The sequence below is a fragment of the Meleagris gallopavo genome, chromosome 1 (genome assembly GCF_905368555.1).
Source record: "Meleagris gallopavo chromosome 1, MGAL_WU_HG_1.1, whole genome shotgun sequence".
NCBI classification, from domain to species: domain Eukaryota; kingdom Metazoa; phylum Chordata; class Aves; order Galliformes; family Phasianidae; genus Meleagris; species Meleagris gallopavo.
The window spans coordinates 85,427,534-85,448,395 of NC_139404.1; the positions used below are offsets into that span (position 1 = coordinate 85,427,534).

Sequence of the window (20,862 nt, forward strand, 5' to 3'; positions counted from 1 at the left end):
CAAAATGGTTAGGCTTTTATGGAATCTGTTTTATTTACCTACAATATTTTAGAATTATTTTGAAATTCTATATTTTTTATTAAATGGGAAACTTGTGACAGTCTTTGTATAATGAAAATGTGCTACTGGAGAAAATATCTGGCAATCATTTTATTTAATTTTGTTATGTGAAAACTGAAAATAAATACTTTGGTCTGAGCAGAGTCTAACCGACTTGCTTTGCAAATCACAGATAAGCATAGTTTGGTACCAGTTTGGTTTCAAAACTGAAAGAGTATTAGGGATCATTCAAACTTTGCATTACATCATTTTAACCATATTGTTCATTTCCTACATGTTTTTGTTCATTTTTCATTTTTCAATGTTTCTAGAAATATATACAGACAGTACATGTGAGTGCCTTGTCTTCTCTCTCTTTCCTTGAAAGAAAAGGGTTATTTCCCATCACTAGGTTATGAATATAGCCTATGAATGTATCGTGAGTATCAGGATGTTCCTCACAGCTGTAGCCCTCACATTCCATTCCACTACTTTCTCATGAGATGCAATTAATGAGAAACACCCCTGGATGAATTGCTCAGTTCTGAGTGTGTGTGTCTGCATGCGTGTAGGACTCAGAAGGAGAGACCTTTAGGAAATATCTATTACTGGCAAGCCACGAACTCTCCTAATAACATCGGGAATCTTACAAATGTGACTAATGCATAAGTGTAATGTTGTTTGTACTGTGAGTCAGCAAAAGATAGACTCTCATTTTATGTGAGTGTGCTTCCTCTGTTACAGAAAAATAGGGACTGCATTGTTAACTCTTCTGACGGCTAAATTTTTATGCAGCTACGTTCCTGTCTTTAGGCTGTTCTTAATTTAAAGAGCTGTGGTGAATGATTTAGTCATGCTCTATTGAAACATTAAGGTAGATCCTGCAGCTTCTGCAGTAACAAAAATACTGCAGAACTGATGGAATCATGGCAACCTGGACATAATTCTGTATGTGCAGGCTCTCACTGAAAGGTTTCATTTCCTTCATTCACTTCCAGCAGCAGGTACAGAGATACATGGAAGTTGAGCCATGGGTGCTGGGACAGAAATGATCGACAAAATGTACTTGAGCCTCAAAGTTTCTGTTACTATCTGTAACCAAGCACCAAAACCTGAGTTATTTGTTTCGTCTAAACTGCTGTGCCTATTTCTCCTGTATGTTGTTTGTTTGTATTTGACATCCTGCTGAGTGCCTAAGCAGCAGAACATGCTGCATTATTAAGCTGTGTCGCAGTTGCTTGGATCCAAGCACTGAACCCTGCAGTAGCCAGCTTAGCGGTGCGTACTGCCGAGTGAGTGTAGTGACTGAGGGAGTTAAAGTGACATGGTTGCTGGAGTACAGTGTTACTAACTGATGTATGCAGTTCCAAATGGGTTTCCAACAAAGCTGAGTCCCTAACAGTTTTGAAATACTGAGTTCTTATAACCCAACGTCGAGTTGTAATGCATGCATTTAAATACTCAGAAAAGCGTTAGCTTTTAGAGCCTTCCTGGGAGATTCACTAAATGCAGCAGTTAAGTTGCTGGTTTGAGCTGTGAGGGATAAAACCTTAAAGGAATACTTACTCTTTGAAGGAATTTCATGTGTAAATATGATACTAATTTGTTATTCTCTGATCAACAATATCCAATTATTTCTACTGGAGAATGTAGTGATTATTGAGGCAGCTCAAGTTTGGGTGACAAATCTCACACTCCATTAGTGAAGTTGCTTATAATAACTTATTCATGCTAAGCATGCAGGGTGGCAGCAACACAGATGGAGAGATGATAGACCAACAGTGCAGCAAAACCAGATTTTCTTCCTGCAGCTGTGGACAGCTGCTGTGATGATAATGTCAGAGGCTTGTGCCCTATTCCTGTCTCACCTGAAGCTGCCAAGAATTCTTATATGGATTTCAGGACAAACTGCAGTGGGCCACTGAGTTGACTTCAAAATTGTGAGCTGAAGACATCAAAGTTTGTAATGAAACCACCAAGATGCACGCATGTGTTGGTGCCCTAATAATGGGGGGACATCGGAGTAAATTAAGGTTATAAACTGTGACAAGCATGCTGCCAGAGCTTATCTATCTCTCTGTAGTTTCATTTTAGTTGGCAACTCCCTGGTTATCTTCTGAACATTGCCTCAGTGGTCGACAGCAGGTTGGATGTGAAAGTCCACGAGCTGACAAACTGGAGGAGAGCTCAAAAATGATGGTTTATTTTCTGTTGTTTCTATAAAGATGCTTTTTTTTTTTTTAATAAAATGGAAATTAACTGTTAACTCTTTAGTTAACATGTTAACATTTAAAAAGCAAGTAATCCTATTAATGACCTAACTCAGTCCCCTACTTGGGTGACTAAATTGCATTGCTATGAATTTATTTAGATGCCAATTTCTCGGCTAGTAAAAGCTGCTGAAATTTTTCTTTTAGGAGACAAATCACTTCAGTTTAAGAGCTAAAGGTCCAGCTGATGTTTGCATTACCTTGCATGGCCAGTTATTGGGTCTCTTTGAATATTTCAATGATACTTCAGATGCTCTTAAGGATCCAAATTTTGCCCCTGATATTTCCTTTGTTAAAATTGTGCTAGGGACTTGAAACAGGGGAAGGGATGGGACCCTTATTTAAAAAAAACTATCTATGCTGATGATGTCACTAAACAATAGTGACAATTTCTGGAGAAATCAACTTCCTCCTCATCTCTGTAATAAGAAAATCAGTACAAGTCAAACAGCTGTCTTATGTTGTACGTTTTACTATTTGACCAGACTAAAGTCTGTGATGAAATTCAGCTTGTATCATGAGTCACAGTTTGAAGAATGATGAACTTTATTAACTACTGCAATAAGCCTCACCTTTTCTTTCTTTTTTTTTCCTACAGATACATATATGTAGGTTATACTTTTCTAGATAGCCAGGAATATGAGCCTGGATTAACATGTATGGTTAATGCAGTCTTGAAGAGACTTAAACATGTACTCACCTTTTAACTATATGAACTTCCTGACTTTATTTAGCCAGACATGCTCTTCATTCAGGAAAATGCAGCCATTGCATGGAGTCAATTTTTTTCTGAGCTAAGCCAGTGCAAGTCCAGAGCAGCATTCCAAAATAATGAAATTCCTTCAACTGCTAGTAAAAGAGATAACTCTGACTTCTCTATCTAATCTTTCAAAGCAGGTAATACAGTTCTGTGATTTCCAGTGAATTTATGATGTTATACATGTGTCTGTGCCAAAAAACTGAGAGCAGACACGCTGGTTCACCAGAAAACGAGGAGTGCATTGACCAGTGCCAAGGCATACATCTGTAGGACAAACAACAAACAAACAGCACAAAAACAAAATCAACACTGAAATCTATGCTTTTGGAGACTAATTTGCTTAAACAGGTTATGTTTATCTCAACAAAACCCTCAAGAATGCTTGTCGTTAATTGCAACAACACAGACGTTAATAATCAAGGACTTCAGGAAACATTTAGAGATGACAGCGTTCTCTAACTAAATTATTAAACATTGCATTACATTTACATATAAATCCCAGTGAGCCTTTATACTAATGTTCCTAGGAATAGCTCGGCACTGATTACAGGAAAAATATTTCTTTTTGAGGTCTCAACAAATATGATTTTGAAATCCAGACTTCTGACCAATTAGTAACTTTATTTCCTGGCATTTTCTTAGTGGGAAAAAGAAGCAAAAAATACAGTATTACTGATGCTATTTTAAAGTAATGTAAATTGAAAGTAAAGAGAGCAGAATACCACTACAGTAATAAGTGAGGAAAATGGGGTTGAACCCAGAATGGGATGTGATGGGGACATCCCAGCCATTCTTCATTGCATGGGCCACATTATGTGTGGCATATGTGTGGTGCAAGTCCTCTTGTAAATCCATGGTATCTGTGAACAGGGGCAAAGCAAGAATTTAAAGGTCTACTTATTAACACTTAATAGTTTACCTGCTTATCTTTAAAGAACAAGATTTTATACATGCTTATTGAATGAGCTACTTTTCTGGGGGAAGCAGTGAGAGAGGGAGAGTTTAAGTTGGTTCTTACTATTTCATACGGTGCTGAGGTATGGGAGCAGCAAAGAATGATGACATTTGTGTGATCTCAAACATTTATACAATGAGATGGACAGATCAAAACTCCACACTTAATTCCTGTTTACTAGGAATCCCAGTTATTTGCTGGAAATGTCAGCAGAGCAAACAAATCAGTATGAAAGTCAGGTTGCTTTTCTTACAGAATCATAGAATTACAGAAAATCCCAAGTTGGAAGGGACCCATAAGGATCATCAAATCCAACTCCTGGCTCCACACAGGATCACCAAAAATCACATATGATTGAGAGCATTGTCCAGAAGCTCCTTGAACTCCAGCAAGCTTGTTACAGTGACCACTTTCCTAGGAAGCCTGTTCCAGAGCCTGAACACACTCTTGATGAAGAAACTTTTCCTGATATCCAATATGAACCTCCCCATGAGCTTTTGATCAGTTGATCAAGGCTACCATGGTACCATGGTACATTTCTTCAATGAAAGTGAAGAAGCAAAAAAGGCTACCATGCTTAATTTATTTTGAATGCAACAGTAAGTTTAAACAAACAAACAAACAAACAAAAAAAAAACAGATGATAAAAACCACTGTCCTTAAATAGCACCTCTTTATCACATGCCTGGCCAACTAAGTAGGCTGAGAGCTGGAATGGGGAATTTAAGAATTTGTTTATTCTTGCTATCGTTTTCTCATTTCTGCTATACAGCTTAGAATTTTCTCATGCTGATACAGGGATTAAAGATGAATTGCCCTTTGAAGCTTTGATCATTAGGAGAAGGTTTTTGAAAGAGGCAGACTTTGCACTGTGGGTATGAAGAAGCTAAGGACAACTGTATTTTCATCTCCAAATATTTCAAAACCAAAGGCTGTGACCTAAGGGATTTTGCATGCTTGATCATGTTGACAACCAAATGCTTTAAAGTGTAATTGGGCAGGTAGGGTGACTGTGGATCTACTTGGCATGGCTTTGAGATTTAATTTGTTTGCCAGTTTCAGGCATCACAGGAGGGGGTGTTATGAGTTCTGAGCCATCTGGAACTTGAGATCCTTTTACTCAGACTTAATCAGCGCCCTCTGCACCTTTCTAGCTGATTTTTCTTTGCCTCAGCATGCTAACCTGTGCTTTTCTAGTTGAATTACATCTTCCTTTTTTACAGACCTTTCACTTTTTTATTCAAAATCATTTTGAATTCTGTTTCTATTCTCCAGCATATTGGCAATCACTCCCAGCTTGATGTACCCGCACAATTAATCATCTTACTTTTTCATCAGCTAAGTTATTAAGGAAAACATCAGATAGTCCTGTTCTTAGGACAGACTGCTGTGGAACCTTGCGGTGTATATTCCAAAAATGGTTTCAAAATCAGTTTCCATAAAGAAGTATATGTCCTGGCTAATAAACTTTTTGAAAGCACTTTTTATATTGATTTTGGGTAATATTTATATTGGTTTTATATATTGTTTAATATTGATATATATGTATATATCAATTTATATTGATTATGTCTGGTTTCCTTAATTTTTTCAACATAACATACTACCTTATAAATTATGTCTTAATGTTTCCAAGTGTGGAAAAAGGTTAGTTTGGTTTGTTTCTTCTGAGAATGCAAACAGCTGTCAGACTCTTTGGCTAATGTAAGTGAAGGCAACACTTTGATGGAGGAGAGGAAGTATACTTTTATAAGAAAATTCCCTAATATCTGTGAGTATACACACTGCATCACAGATGGAAAGAAAACTAAGCAGATTTATGCTCACCTGGTCCTGACGCCACTTGTGATAAAAACGTTTGTGATCTTACTTCTGTAGAACAGCCCTACTCTGAACTTGGAGTAGCTGCTTTACAGAGGCTTCTCTTATCTTAATAGAAACTTTTATGCTAACAGCTATTCTTCAGGAAGCTACAGTCATCATTATGGATATGAGTCGATGAGTTTTTACATTTTCTTCCTGCTGTAATAGAAGAAACGCTCGGAGATGCAGTGTCAGGAGCCTCATAGAGGAGCATATGTGGAATAATCACTTTGCACAACTCATTCAAGGGATCAAGAGGTGCTGTGAGGAGCTGCTAGAAGTAGTGCTAGTTCTGCAAAAGAAGGCAGGCTAGCTGTGTCCAATCACACTGGATGTCTGCACTGTGCTTTATTTACACCAGGTTTAACACCACTCTGATGTGTAATCAGCAGTGTAAACCTGCCTATATCCCATCTGTGCATCAGTTCGACCACAGCCAGGATTCCATGATTTCCTTTGATTGCTGCTGACATCTCACTTTTTAATTGAAAGATACGATTTTTGTACAATCAGAAATTCTGTACCATAGATGTTGGTCTCTATTGCTTAAAGAAAACTTTATGAAGACATGCTGGTAAAACAGACTTCCATTTTTATCTTCTAGATATCTCTGAATATGGTATCAGTGTGTTGAAGAAACTGTGTGTGAATTCAGTCACGCACAAGTTTCAGTTTAGAAGCATACAGAAAATAAGATTCAAGATGGGGCTATTTTATGTTTTATTAAATGTCCTGAAACCCCTTTTAATGAAAACTACTATCTACAGGGTATCTGCAGGTGGTGGCCTCTTGAAGAAGTGAGGTTTCCTTAGCCTCACCCCAGCTGGTGTGTCTTTGCAAGAAGACTACATAGAGAGGAAGAGATGTCATGCTCCTTAAACAAATAGAGAACCTTCTGACCATATGAGATATGGCAGCTTATAATCCTGTATTGTATTCAGGCTGAAATATTTTGTACTTCACGGATCACTGTCTTTAATGAGCTCAGTCCTGCTGAGCAGGCTTCAGTTGACTTTGTAGGTCTTCCCTCAGTGATGTATTTCCCTCCTGTCACTAGAATGTAAAAAGAAATTTGCTGTCAAACTCATTATCAGATATCAAAGAACAGTCTCAGAATTGTATGACTGAATGTCTTTTATGGTAGACTTGTGCCTCTAACCATCTTTTTTTTTAATTATTATTAAATGCCCTTACAGGTAAATATTTGATAACAAGGTCCTTCTAATGAGAAACATCTCTGGCATCAACTACAGTCAAAAAACTCCTATCCAAATGTAATTGAAATCTTCCTGCATATGAAAAATACGCTTTTCTCCGCAGTTAAAGCCTAATGCTTAGTGAAGGCAGTTTCCATAGCTATAGACCGTCATTGCTAAAAAGGAAACTTAGTAGCTCTAATTAAACAAAATATTGCCTTACTCTGCAAACTTCTCCTTAGTAGTGGATGAATAATGTGTTAAACCATTATAATCATTAAGTATGTGGAGAAGAGGGTACACTTATTTCAGTTTGCCTTTTAAAAAATGGCTCATTAATAATTTAAAACCCTTTGCTTCAGGGTTTTTTTTTAAATGCCTAACTAAAAATTAGGCTCCTAATTACATGTTAATAGTAGAGTCTGGCAAAATAGAAGGGGAGAAAAGAATAGTAATCATTCTCTATGGTCTTATTTCAACAAGTCATTTAAACACATGCTTTGAAACATCCACTGGTCAGAGGGAAAGAGCTACAGGCACTGAGAAGCATAAGGACGGCAGCCATAGGAAGATCTTAACAGTGATGTGGAGGTATTGTCCTGTTGTGCTCGCTATTAGAAATGTGTGAGTGGTGGATGTTCTGTTTCAAGAAAGGCTTTGAATTTGGAATGAGCCTAGAATTAGTGTCAATTATCTTTTGCAAAGCAAAAAATAATAATCATAATAATATTAATTGATTAGATTTATGTTTTTATGTGAATACATAAATTCAGTTTCAATGGAGTTACTATTCACTCATTTTGGAAGGTGGCAAGAGGAATTTCTTTGGTACACTGGCTTATTTCCATTGAAGATATCTGGGGAAAAAGATGATCTGCATTCGTGACACTTAGCTCTCATAGTGTCTGTACTGAATTGCTGAAAATGATACTAATGGACTGGATTCTTGCTTTTTAAGAAGGATTCTCAAATGCACTATTTTATTTTATTTTTTTGCTTCATGAATGTGACAGGTTTTGCTGCTACGTTTCTAATGAAAGATGCATGCACTAAGTACTTATGAGATAGTTTACCACTCTGACTCATTCCTGGTGACAAAATATCACATTTTAATGGTTTTTAAAATGCTTCTCTTGCTCTTTATTTGATTAGACAAATTTCTAAATTTCATCCAATGTCACCAACATTTCTTCTATCATTAATGCTCAGATTTCTGCTCAGTTTTCTTCATTATGTTCAGATTGTCAGAAGAAAGAAGTAAAATATGAGATCAAAGAATTCATTTTAATGGTCAAAGGTAGTAGAAAATAAAAGCACATCCTATATCATCTTAAGTTCTTCTCTCACATATTTTTTTTTCATTATGTAAGTACCAGATCATCTTAGTGATGCAGTTGTCTAGAGTGAAGGATAACACAGACCTGTGACACCTGTGCATATTCACAGAATTGCAGAACGGCTGAGGCTGGCAGGGGCCTTTGGAGGTATTAAGTCCAACCTTCCAGCTCAAGTAGGGCCACCAGAGCACATTAACCAGATCCACATCCTGCAAGCTTTAGAAGATCTTCAGAGGAGACTCTACAACCTCTCTGGGCACCTTGTTCCAATACTCTATCACTTGCAAATTGAAGTTTTTCCTTATGTTCAGTTGGAACTTTCTGCATTTCATTTGTGCCCATGGTTGGTATCCTGATGTCTGTTATCTGACCAGCACATCTTATAGCTGCTATGGACATTGACCCTTTGCATGCTTTAAAATATGCATCAGTGAATCTGTTATTGCTTTGTTTTTTGGCTGAGAAAGTCTCAACTCCCTACTTTTAAGGAAGATTGTTTCTTGTTGCTGTGCAATGAACTCTGGTTGGATAGAATGTTCTTGATCTTATTCTCCAGAAATTCCTTAGTTAGTTTCATTATGTCAGATTTATTATTTTTCCATGATCTTTTCACTATAGAGATGAAATATAGAACTGTAATGCAGAGGCTTTGTACAGTTTTGGATGTGAAAAAATCACATCAGTATATTCTTTATTCTCTTGATTCTTTTTATAATGTTATCTGTTTTGGTCTCCAAAGGGTTAGAGTTTTTTCCTGGTTCATAACATTTAAATGACCTTGTTCCACCTCTTTGGCATGCTCTTTTTTCAATAATATTCAAAGCAGAATACCTAAGCTTTCTATAATTCTCAAAGGTATTAGCAGATGCCTGTACAGCTGAGAGCTTTAAGCCAACATTTAATTTTACTGCCACAAAGATGAAGGGAATGGCAAGCAAGATACAAAAGGGCTGGAACAGAGAGGAAGGCTTGCTGATCTCGCCTTGGGGATGGTATGTGTGAAGCTAGTAAATGGTGTGGGAGAGGGAGAGCAGCTCTTTCCCTGAGCAATTTCCAATGCTTTGTGCACAGACTGTTCTTTCTGGGATACAGAGGCACGTTCGGTGTTCTAGATGAGCAATGCCCATGGAAACACGAGTGTGTCTTTTTCCATGGCATTTTATTGACCTGGGCTGTAATCTGTTCCCACCAATTCTAGAGCCATTCTAGAGACAGTCTGTTTTGTAAATTTAAGTATTCCAAAAGATTCTGTCACCTTCTAGGCCAAATTCAACTGATACATCCTCACTGACTTTCATAGGTTCAGACCTCCATCACTTGTGATGTGTTTGTAAGTGGGACTGTAGGCATGTACCAGATCTGTCAGTAACATATGGGGGTCTTATTTGCCAGCTGCTCCCTTTGTGCTGCAGGTGTGAATGAGTGTGGCTGTGCAATATGCTGCGTGATCCCCTCTAGCAGAAAGTGTGCTGTTCCTACTGGGTGCCCTCTTCTCTCTCCTGATATTCTCCATATTGTATCTGAAAGCGGCAACTGAGAAGCAATTGCTAAATAATTCATGAAGCTGCAAAATAACTGAACTGAGTTCCAAGACTTAGTGAATACAGATCACAACAGCTCGGAGGATTTGTAAGCAATCTAAGTGATTAATCTTGTTGTCCTTTTTTCCTGCTTAAAGTAAGTAAAAAAAAAAAAAAAAAAAATCCTGAGAAAACAAAGACTTCTTATATGGATAAATATACTGAAATCTGTCCAGTAATTGTGGATCCTGTACTTTAAAATATTGAGTGAAGCAGAAAGTTTCACTGTGATTCCTAGGAAAGACCAGTGGAGAGGGTTAATCATTACTGGAAGTCAAGTTGTTGCTTTCTTTTAGTTTTCTTTCCTTTCTGTTGCAGTTGCTCAGGCTGTGATTGTAGACTTTATTATACACTGCATACACTTTCAAAACAATCAAGAAGTTGGTCTGAAAGTGGTATGCTATGATGTAATTTGATTGAGGATTAAAAAATTGAAATATCTATTTAGGGCGAAAAAAACACCTCTTCAGGTGAAGATGCTCTTCTAGCACAGAAAAACAGTAGCCTAATTATATGCACATAACTGTACATTTACACTGGCCAGAGCTCTGACAAAAAGCTGAGGCACATGTTAAAAACTTGGCTTTATTTTAATAATGACTGCAGAAGTAAACCCAAATTGAAAGGATAGGATTTTTTCTTGGGATTCAAAGGAGCTTCACCTTTGACTTTAACTAAAATGAAGGAGGGGCCTGAATTTTTCCTACAATTTCTAGAATAGTAGTGTTTTGTACCTGTACAGGTCTGAAAGCACACTACGAAGGTGAATAGAAGAACAAATAGAGAAGACATAGAGATGGGAGTGCAAAGCAGGGACACATACATTGATAAGGAATTTCTTGCCCCGAGATTTTTTCAAAACAATAACAGAGCAGAAAACTGAACCCAGGCATCCTGGTTGCTTTATATTGCCCCACTCTGTCCACCATGTGACTATTCACCTGGTCTGTGTCTACGTCAAAAGAATACACAGCTGCTTCCCCTAGTGACTGCCCTTCTATTGTTTAGCGTAGAGAAGGCTCCAGGGAGACCTCATTGTGGCTTTCCAATACTTGAAAGGAGCATATAAGCAGGAGGGGGAATGGCTGTGTACAAGGGTGGATAGCGATATGACAAGGAGGAAGGGTTTTAAACTGAGACAGAGGAGATTTAGGTTAGATATTAGGAGGAAGTTTTTCACACAGAGGGTGGTGACACACTGGAACAGGTTGCCCAAGGAGGTTGTGGATGCCCCATCCCTGGAGGCATTCAAGGCCAGGCTGGATGTGGCTCTGGACAGCCTGGTCTGATGGTTGGCGACCCTGCACATAGCAGGGGGGTTGAAACGGATGATCGTTGTGGTCCTTTTCAACCCAGGCCATTCTATGATTCTACGATTCTGTGATTCTATGAACTAAGCAAGAGGGAACTCTTGCCATAAACAATTTAAAGATGGAAAAAATCATAGGAAGACAGTCAAGGAATGGATGTAGCTTCTTTCTAGAACTTGGAAATGAGAAGCGTTTTTACAGGAATTGTGACTGCAGTGTACTTCCTTTTGCATCAGGACTTATGGGCTACATAGAAGGAATATGGAGACCTCTGATTTGAAGCTGAGAATTATGAACAGCTATAAGGAGCCCCTAGACTTCTTCCAAGGTGAAATGGATTCCCTCTTTTTAATCTGTCTGCAGATCGGAGATCCTGAGAAGCTAAGTCTATTTTTTGGCAGTTACAATTATGTAAATATTTTTATGTACTTTTATTGTAAGAGTATGTATGTAGAATTTTATGATCCCATCAATAAACTTAATTGCTTAACATCAAGTTTTGCTGGATCCTACAGATTACATAGTCAACCCCAAAACCATAGCTTTGACTGCTTCATCTGACAATGATTGTGCACAGTTGTCTTGAGCCTAGTACATTTCTGAAGAGATTGCTCTTGGAAAGAGAGGCTATCCAGTGCCATACATCAGGCTCTAGGCAAGCCATGGCTGAAAAAACATGTCATCATCAGGACCATGTAAATAGGAATGTTTGTACACCCAAGCAGCCAGCTGGCTGCGTTTTGGGAAACCAGGTTGTAATGGGAGACTTTCCACTCATGTCAGTGTGCATTGTGACTTTTACCAGACAAAGCTCTCCAAGCTCGCACTCTCTGGTTCAGCTGGGACCAGCACATATGTCACTGATGTGCTGAGTAAATAGAGATAGGAAAAACAGAAATTTTATGGAAAAATAGGTAAAAAATGAGAGAAATCTACCTGTTGTTAACGGAGTAAGATCTTTCTCTGGATTGTTCATAGAAGCTCTTAGAAAGAAGGGACAGAATTTGGAAAACCTGGAAGCTCTACTGTCTCTTCAACCAGAAGACAAAATTACATCAGTCACATGTCCTACAACTTTTCTTCAAAATTGAGCACTCTTGCCTATTCGGAATTTCAGAAAAGGACTCAGATCGGTGCCACAAAGTGCGCCTTCCTCAGAAATTTGTCTTCATCTTGGGACACTGCTTTCCAGAGCTGTTTCATGGAGTCACAATTGCACATTGTTTTATTACTGCATACCACATGGAGCATTGGAATGTCACACACGTGCTACATCAAGGCTAACAGAAACAGACCTTTACTCTTTCCTTTTATCTGCCATCTGAGACTCTGAAATAGCTGCTTAGTAGGCATTACTTTAATTTGCAGTTAAGGATGTGATCAGTACCACAGAGTTTGATATGAAACAACAGTCAGGTTACTCAGTGTGTGGAACTCCTGTTTTCCTTCAGTGTTTTTTTTTTTCTCAACACAGCCTCAGCAGGCATTAACTGTGGGCCCTAAATAACATCAAATACAGCAGTGTCTCACTGCTGCTTTCCAGACCAAGTTCCCCCTTGTGCTAGGGAGCTGATTTTGCTCTCCATTTGTCTCCACAGAATCTCAATGCACTTTCCTCAGCAGTTCCAACTCAGCAGGCAGATTTGAGTGCACCTTCAGCAAGTTTGCTCATGACACCAAGCTGAGTGGTGTGATTGACACAATGGAAGGAAGGGATGCCATTCAGAGGGACCTCAACAGACTCAAAAGGTCAGCCCGGATGAATCTAACGAGGTTCAACACAACAAAGTGCAAGGTTTTGAAGTTGGGCCGGAGGAGTCCCAGGCAGAGGGAGGAGCAATCCTTGAGAGTATCCCTGCAGAGATGGACCTGGGGGTCCTGATGGATGAAAAACTTAACGTGAGCGAGCAGTGTGCTCTTGCAGCTCAGAAAGCAAGTGGTATCCTGGTCTCCATCAGGAAAGGGGTGGTCAGCAGGGACAGGGTGGTGATTGTCCCCCTCTTCTCTGCCCTCGTGAGGCCCCATCTGGAATACTGTGTCCAGATCTGGAGCCCCCAGTACAAGAAAGACAGAGAGCTGTTGGAGAGGGTCCAGAGGAGAGCCATGAAGATGATCAGGGGGCTGGAGCACCTCCCCTACAAAGACAGGCTGAGGGAGCTGGGCTTGTTCAGCCTGGAGAAAAGATGGTGACCTCATCGCAGCCTTCCAGTACATAAAGGGATGCATACAAACAGGAAAGGAGTCAACTCTTTACAAGTGTAGATAATCGCAAGACAGGGTGAAAAGATTTTAAGTTGAAAGAGAGAAGATTTAGGTTGGATATCAGAAGGGAATTCTTTACTGAAAGAGGCTGCCTACAGAGGCTGTGGATGCCCATCCCTGGAGGAGTTCAAGCTGGGTTGGAAGGGACCCTGGGCAGCCTGGTATAATATTAGATTTGAAGGTTATTGGCCCTGTCTGTGACAGGGGGAGTGGAACTTGATGATCTTTGGGTCCCTTCCAACCCAAGCCATACTGTGATTCTATGATTCCAGGTATAAGCAGCTCTAGCAATATTTGACTTGTGTAGCTGTTGTGGTAATAGCACAAAAGTATAGGAATGATGCCCTTGTCAAGAGTACATCTCTAGAGGTCTTACTAATGCCTCTTGCTTATCCCTCTTTAATTTGGAGACAATTCTCCCCGTCCTCTTTAGCATACAAAGGGCTCTATGTCCCTGTTTTTTCCATAGCATGGTCCTTGGCATTGTATTACACCAGTGCATCTGAAGCCCACATGCCACATTCCTTGTTTCCTGAATTCTGACAAAGACTGTGTAAATATATTTTTTCATATTGTGGTGCCCATCACCTTTTTCCTCATGAGAAACTGATTTGTACTTTCCCCTCCCTTCTTGCTCATATTTAACTCCCTGTCCATATTTGTTTTCTATCTGAGTTATGTCAGTAAAATGAAAATGGTCCAGACCATGGATGCATCAAACATTATTTCCAATGAAATTATACAATTCAGTGAATGCACAGTTCATGTGCTACCATGTGGTAGATAGAAAATTGCCAAGTTTAGTGTTCAGCCTTACTTTACCTAGCCAGGAGAGCAAACACAACTTGGTGGAATCATATGATAAAAACTTCTTGCATCATAGTGATGAGAAACAAACAACATTTCAATACATTTCTCGGCTTTTCTTCTTTTTTTCCTCTCCCCTGAATAAAAAAAAAAGGTGCTCAGAGTTGTCTTAAGAAATGAAGCATCTTAGTACAGATGGTATAATAGAGAAGAAAATATCTAAAAAGGATCTACTAACTTGTTACAGCAACAAAACTTGAGACATTTCCCACTTTCCATTTATTGCTCTCTCCTGTTTCAGAAATACAGGGCTATGACTTAAATAAGCAAACAAGAGAGAAGAATTCTCTCTTGGGCTGAGAAGAGTAAGGCCTTTGCACCTTTCCCATGTCCTTGTGGAAGTTACCAGTGCCTCGGATGAGCAGTCACATAGGTATTGTTAAGAATCTGTAAGCCATGTGAAAGAGCAATGCTGTCAGGTCTTAAGTATTTGTGGTGGTTTAATACCGCTTCCTGCCCCCAAACGGCTGTTATAATACAGGAATATTACATCTTCTTTCAGAAACTGATATTTCTTTCTGCAAGGGAACAGGGAGAATCATTTCCCTGTTCCCTAGATTTCAAAAGCTGGAAGGAAAAGCAAAATGCTAATGTGGTTACTTAAAACTCCTGCAGCCTTACTTGAGTGCTTGGGGTTTGGCAGTACTGGAACATCTCTGCAGCAATGCAACCAAAGCAGACTGTATCTGAACACAGGAAATTCCCCTGCCCTCTGTAAAAGACCTTTTGTTGAGGATTGTGTGAAGGGCTCCTCTATGTTCTGTATGTCACAAGGATTGGCTATTCCCTGTCCGGAGGGGCCAGATGAACTGAAGGCTGGACTAAGGTGTAGCTGGGCAGAGAGGTCGCGTGTCCTGTTTGACTTACGTTATGATCAAGTCAATTTCCATCTCTATTAAATGGAAGATTCTTGAGAGAAATCTCAGGGAATGGAAGGAGCTGGCAGTCTTGTGCAGTTTGTGCAGAAAAGCTGCTACCTTGTATTGTTCTTTTTCCTGGAGAAAACATCTGCTTTCTGATGAGTGCAGCACTATATCAGTTGTAAGAAAATAAGGCATTTCCAGAGGCTGACTGCCCTGAGAAAAGGCAGCAGTATGAGAGGGTAAAGAATTTACCCACTACCTCCTTTATATGACATACAACTGACCAAGCTCTCTGTGCCCTCAGAATGAGATGGTGATCCTTCGACAGCCCTCTGAGTTCGGTGTGATCAAGGCTGCCTGTAAGATTTGTTTTGAATTGCAGGCTGTTGAACTGAGAATTACTGAGGTCTTCTGCACTGGCTGAGCAGGGAGACCAGCCTCTCTTCTGCCCCAGGCAGAAGATAGTAAGTCTATGTGGAAAAGCTGGTATAATCTACTTTTCTGATTTTTAGTGGTGATAATGGCCAAGGATAAGGGCTGCAGTGTGCAAGACACTGTTAAGTTAATCCATGCCCTGCAGATCCCCCGTTCGTAGAGATGACAGGAGCCAACAGGTGTGGGAATGGAGTTACAAGTACGGGAAAGATGGGCTCATCTTTGCATAAACCCATATCACAGTGATCTTGATGGGCATGGGAGGCTGAGAGGCAGCGGTCAGCATGAAAGCTGCTGCAGGCATGGCTCTGGCCCAGCTGTGGCAGGGTGCAGACGAGTCAGCGGCTATGTCAGCTGTACGTACAGGAAGGGGAACAGTGCTTGCTGCTACCCCACACTCCCTGTTCTCCTCCACTTTCTTTTGTTTCTCCCTTCCTCCTCTCGCAGATGCCACGGGCTGATGTCTTTGTCACAGAAAAGCTTGGGGCAGCAAACTGGGCCTTATCCAGATGGAAACTTCTGCATCTCATGTGTGCAGCTCATGGAAGGGACACTGCGCCAGGTCACTGATTTTTAGGCCACTCCCAGCCTTTCCTACTTGCCTGTTTTGCAAGGACTCCAGGAAGGCAGTTTCCCAGGGCATCAGACCTCGTAAGGACTCGTGCTCTAATGGTCTAAATTAGCCCTGCCCTTTGAGTTCACCAAATTGCTGAAAGAACAGGCAGCCTAAGTAACTCCTCATGTCTTCTCCACATGCCCAGTTCAGAGGGACTTTGGTGTGGCTGAGCACTTCCCACTCCTCCAGACATTTCGCTCTCATATTGCTCTTTATTCCGCCTGACTTCAGTCCATGCTTTCCGGGTGCTTGGTGGAAGGACGATTTCAAATGGGACTTCTAAATTCTTTTTGCTTATGTGGGCGGAGCATAATAACACAGTGGGTCAGACGTGGCTATGGCCTGAAGTCCTGTGGCTGGCACAATTTTCTGGCTATGTCAACATTTTGTGGACTAGTTTTTGTGCGAGACTCTGGGAAAATACTTCTTTGCAAATCACTTAAAGCGAAGGATTCTAATTCTGGTATCAAGACTCTGTTGTGGGAAAATAGAGGGAACATTTCCTTCCTGTGGCTAGGTTTAAGACAGGCAGATTCTGAGACAGGTAGCCAGGCGGATATGAAGCTGAGAAAATGTTATGGATTGAGTAAGGGATTAAAAACTAAAAAATAAAATAAACAACAACAACAACAAACCAAAATCAAAATCAGTCAGAACTGCCTTCTGCTAAAATGTTAGTGTCAGACACTGTTGCGTTCAGCAGAAAGCTGAAGATTCTATGACATGTTGGTGCTTCTTAGCCTGTCCACAAGAGACAGGGCTGAGTACTGTTCTGATGGATTTAATGCCTCCTTGCTCACTTGAGCTAAGGCAGCAAAAATCCACCTCTCTTTTCCATGACAGCAAGAGGAGCTTTTTAAAATATTATTATTTGACGATTAATTAACTAGAAGCTAAATTTATCAACCTGAAAATAATCTACTAGGAAAGTTCTACTTAGTCTGCAAGTTTTAATAACTATTTTCTCTCTTTTCTGGCCTCATGGCCTTCATTACTGCTCCTCTTTTGAACACTTATAAAACTGCTGATGGGGAAGGTAAGAATTGGTTTGAGCCCACTGGTGCAGAAAAGTTTATTGTTTTCGATTCTTCTCCTGCACTGACCAACTGGTGGAAAATTACTTTTTGCTCCTAGAACAATACCAGTAGTAAGAAAAAAAAAGAAAAAAAGATGGAGTACGTGTTAATTGGATGGTTTACAAAGCTCTTTTGCAACTGTAAGTTTTTTTTCCCAATTTTACTTCAAAGCATTATAATTGTCAGCTTGACAAATTTTCCCACTCAAGAGCACTTGAATTGAATTGACTTAAACTCAATTGATAAATTCTGTACATGTATCCTATGGATGGGCACTTCCCATGTCCTCTGATCATATGTGCAGTGACTATCTATTGTGCTCTTCCTGAACATGACCTGTATAGGTCTTATTTTTTGGTAGGAGGCATACCACTGTGTTTTAAACCCTGGGCAGAAGCAAGAAGGACTCTTCTCCAAATCTAAGTTGAAACGATCTGCCAGTTTTCTCAGTTGTTTTCAGAGGATTTAAATCTATTGTCCTTATCCACCTGTTACAGTTTTTACAAAATAAATCACAATGTCCTTGTCAAGCCCAATAACTTACCTAGTCTATGCATCCGCTTTGCTGACTGAACTGATTCCATCTCATTTCATCGTGGCATTTCTCTTCCTCTTCTGCGTTATAGTGTTTGAGTGAGTAAATGTTTATTAGGCTGAATTTTTCTCTTGCCTTGAGAACACAAATACAAGTCATAAAGTAGAACTGCAATATTCAATATGGCTGTGCCAGTTAATTTAGTGAAAGTTATGTGCCTATGTAGAGAAGCTCTGTAGAACCACCAGGACTACCTGAGGAGCAGATATATAGAGTTCAAAGAATAGAATTAAACCAGGTGCTGAGCTGAAGGGTACAAATACAAAATGCAAGGAAACAGTTCTGAAGAAAAAGGGTCATGTAGGATTTAAACTGAATGATTTCTCAGTTCAGTGGTATTGCAAAAGGTGTCTGATTGCATTATAGGGTACAGATACAAAGCAATTTCTCCCAGGGCAAAGAGGTTATTTTTGCCACTTTTCACTGTATAGAGAAGGCTGTATAAAATTTTGTGCATGCACTTTTGTTCTCCATTTTCTGAAAAGAAATTTCAAAAGACATGTAACTCAGACTAAAAGAACATCAGCTACAAGGATAAGTTTCAAGAATATGACTCAGGAAGGACTTAGAAGGAGGAAAACCATGTATGTTACTAATTGGCATGCATGTTTTCAATTTCATTATAGAAACAACAGGAAGAACTGGTAGTCGTTTCAGGGTAAGATATGCTTTTTGGTGTATGTGTGAAGTTTTATAACACCTGGCCTGGGTATAATGAAAACACAATTTCTTAGATACATCAGTTGGGTGCTTTTGGAAAATAAAAAATGCACTTTCAATTGAATCCTTTTAAACTTTAATACTGCTGTAAAAGCTTAGTCATGGAGAGAAGAGGAACATTTGAGGAGGGAAGTTATCCACAATCATTTTAAGAGAGTTCTGAGAAATAAACAAGAACTGGAGCTAACATATTTCTGAGGAAACTGAATCTTATTTTGTTTTCTCTGCAACTTTCACCTTTGTATAAACTACCACACCACACAAAAATCATTGGAAGATACAGTAGTATTCTCTTGGGGATCTGTCAGCTATCTTAGGGGGGGAAAAGTAAACATATGATTTTTTATGATCTTTTGTTTTCTGGATCTTCTGTGAAATCAAAATAGAGCTGTATTTTTATATATGCATAGTAAATATGAATAGGTGTCTTATGCAGACTTTTTCAACTGTATTTTTTCTGCCCAGCTGTGAGCATGAGAAGAGGAACAATGCTATGGGCAGACTTTGCATGCAAATCTCAGTTCCACAACTCAGTCTGTGTCTGTTACAGCTGACCTCTACTTTTTAGGAAGCTGTGGACTGATCTGAGAAACCGAATACGGAAATAAACTGAACACCCACAGCTGAAAGCACAAAGGTCCACAGTTTACCCCCTGTTTTATTCTATAGAATTTTTTGGTCTTGAAGAGTTGCTGAATATGCATTAATAAAAGGCAGAACATCTTTCTTAATGTTCAGGTTTAAAATGTATGGTCCTGACTGAAGTTAGCTGATGTTATCAGAGTCTGATTTTGATTGTTTAGAAGAGAGTGAGACAGGCTATGCTTCTAGATCATCTGTCCAGATTCGTCATTTCTAATGGGATAATAATTAAGTAGCAGGCTTATCAAAAGATTACCTTTAATGACCAGCTCATGAATTTCACTATCCATCTCTTTAGCATAAAGATGCAGAATTCTACACACTGCCTTGCTCTGTCTGTTGGAGCACAAATCCTTGGAAAGTCCTGCTGTGCTGTTGAGAACAAAGGCAAATGAGGTGTATGTGGTCTGCAAGTGTGATCGATTGAGAATGTTCAAGCACCGTTATTCATTCATGAGATCTCACCTAGGTAATATGACCATTCCCAAATTCCTGAGAAATTTTACAGTACTGTCTTTTATATTCTCTTGGCTGCTGTAAGCCTTGTCTTTAAGCCTGTGTTAAAGTTGTTTTTAAAACGACTGGTCTTGTTTTATGCCTTCTGAACACACGGTATCTGTAGATAATTAACTCGCTGTAAAAAGACAGTTGTTGTGGAAAAGCTAGAAATCCCATTCTTCCCTCAGGCTAGGTCTTACATGGGGCCTGCTGAAGTCACATCAGGCCATCACATAACTTATTTTTAATTGACTGAATCTGTTGCTTCAGGGTCACGTTATTGCTAGGAGATCTGAGGTGATTTATGTCATGCCTGTGCAACTTGCACACACAAAGGTGCTGCAGACACATTGAGATGCTGTGATCAACGATGAGACAGAGGCAATCCCCTTGTAAGGCAACATGTCCCTCAGCCTTCCTGTCCTGAATGATGAATGACAAGGACACTGGAGGACTGAGGATTCTCAGTACAAATTTTGTAGAGGTTTTCTCTTCAAAGCTATCTCCTGAAATAGCAAGCACTAAATCTTGCCTTAATGACAGGAGTGCTGGCAGTTCTCCAGAAGCCTGGAGGCCTTAGAAAGTTGACACAGGCAATATCTTGGTACAGAACTTATGTAGAGCAAAATCTACAAGGTGGGACAAGTGGAGGGTAGCACAATGTGATGGAACTTTGGAAGCATCGCCATCAAATACAAGAGCCTGGAAACAGTGACTCATTCATACAGCTCATGTCTCACTTGTAGGGTACACTGTGACCCCAAAGTACTGAGTGTTGCTGACAAGTACTGTCCTGGAGAGCCCTTTCTTCATCTATTTCAGCTTTAAGCTTTGACAGAAAGCAAAACCCCCTAAAAACAAGCCTGTTAAAATGCAAGGAAAAGTCCTTAAAAATGTCTTGTGGGTGTGGAGAATAAACAAAAGTATGTTGAAAGTCATGAATTTTCAATTCCTGATCCTGAAAAATACTGTGGTGAA

General features: G+C 39.6%; 1 long non-coding RNA gene across 33 annotated transcripts in view; it reads left to right on the plus strand.

Moving 5' to 3' along the window:
- LOC116217324 (uncharacterized) overlaps nucleotides 1–20,862 on the plus strand; it is a 353,825-nt gene that overhangs the window by 56,551 nt on the left and 276,412 nt on the right. The window contains exon 1 of one of the 33 annotated variants that reach the window (XR_014887268.1): nucleotides 12,904–13,059. The exons of the other annotated variants lie outside the window; for them this stretch is intronic. This is a non-coding gene — a long non-coding RNA (uncharacterized LOC116217324). Of the gene's footprint in view, nucleotides 1–12,903; nucleotides 13,060–20,862 lie in introns of those variants that run through there. 33 annotated transcript variants of the gene reach the window in all.